This window comes from Pinus tabuliformis, chromosome X (assembly GCF_031772625.1).
Source record: "Pinus tabuliformis cultivar Carrire ecotype Pingquan chromosome X, CPIR1, whole genome shotgun sequence".
Classification (NCBI taxonomy): domain Eukaryota; kingdom Viridiplantae; phylum Streptophyta; class Pinopsida; order Pinales; family Pinaceae; genus Pinus; species Pinus tabuliformis.
This window is the reverse complement of record NC_142308.1, coordinates 1,011,852,052-1,011,853,451: the sequence shown is the minus strand read 5'-3', so window position 1 is coordinate 1,011,853,451 and position 1,400 is coordinate 1,011,852,052. Positions and strand designations below refer to the sequence as shown.

At 31.8% G+C, this 1,400-nt stretch overlaps 1 pseudogene across 1 annotated transcript; it reads left to right on the top strand.

Annotated features, from left to right (window-relative positions):
- The first annotated feature begins 371 nt into the window (after window positions 1-371).
- Window positions 372-908, top strand: LOC149143184 (formate dehydrogenase, chloroplastic/mitochondrial pseudogene; annotated as a pseudogene). The gene is made up of 2 exons (XR_016265105.1): window positions 372-565; window positions 729-908. The product of XR_016265105.1 is annotated as a formate dehydrogenase, chloroplastic/mitochondrial pseudogene (transcript).
- The last annotated feature ends 492 nt before the right edge of the window (window positions 909-1,400 follow it).

The following is a 1,400-nucleotide window of genomic DNA, read 5'->3' as shown; positions in this document are numbered from 1 at the left end:
TTTATGGGCTAAATCCGACACAAACTGCTTGATCCACACTTGATAGGTTTATTCTATTGATATATATATATATATTTGTTTTGGTTACACTTAAACTACACAATTGTCATTGTTATATTTTTTTAACTTTATTTTTTCTCACTTTAGGAGTTACTTTTAAAACAATGCATTTTATTTATTCTATTGTTGTATATATATTTTTGTTTTGGTTACACTTTAACTACACAATTGTCATTGTTATATTTTTTAACTTTATTTTTCTCACTTTAGGAGTTACTTTTAAAAAAACGCATTTTATTTATATTGGATATATTTTTTAATTCCATTGATTTGTTTGTATCATCATTGGTTGAAGATCAGTGAAAGTAATGTGGTGTCCGTGGCAGAAGATGAGCTAATGCGCATTCTCATATTGATGCGAAACTTTGTGCCTGGATATAAGCAAATTGTTGAGGGTGATTGGAAAGTGGCAGCAATTTCTTACAAGTCATATGATCTAGAAGGGAAAACTATTGGTTCTATTGGTGCAGGGCGTATTGGCAAAGAACTACTTAAGCGTTTGAAGGTATTCATTCTTAGGATCTAGTACTACTTCATGATGTTGCAAACTTCTTTTCAAAAATCAGTGCTCCATAATTCTTACGCATGCATGCTCTTTGTTTCAAAATTTCAATCTAATAATAATAAACATTACATGATGTTGAATTGAATTGCGTTCCTTTGTACAGCCCTTCAATTGTAAGCTTCTTTACCACGACCGTCTTTCTATTGGACCCGAATTGGAAAAGGAAACTGGAGCAACATTGGAGACAAATCTTGACGAAATGCTACCTAAATGTGATGTGCTTGTCATTAATATGCCTCTTTCTGACAAAACTAGGTGCGCCTTATCACAATTTCATAAATAATCTCTCCCATTTTTCACTCAAACATCAATAGCACCTATATATTTTGTACAACTTGTGAACAAAAACCTAATTATTGTTTCTCTTGCCCTTTCCTTTTGGTTACAGTAGGGGAATGTTTAACAAGGAAGGTGTTCTCTACCAAGCCTAGCTTTTCTCTCAGAATCTTAACATCCCCTTTGAAAAGGGTTTCATTAGAATGACAACAACCCACATTTAAAACATTTCTCCACCCATCCTAATTAGAAATACAATTTTGGGTTCTCTACTAATTTTCTCCACACCCATTTAATCTAACAATGGACATAGAGCATGTATATTTATACTTGTGTGTTGGAAATACCATTTTATACTTTAATGTTTATTATTTTTGTTTTATTATTATTACTTGAATTTCTTCTTAACAAGTGGTTGTGTTTCTTTTGGTTTTAGTGAAAGTATGGGCTCCAATGTTGGCTCTCTTATTATGGAGTATAATTCATCTTTGAGAATTTT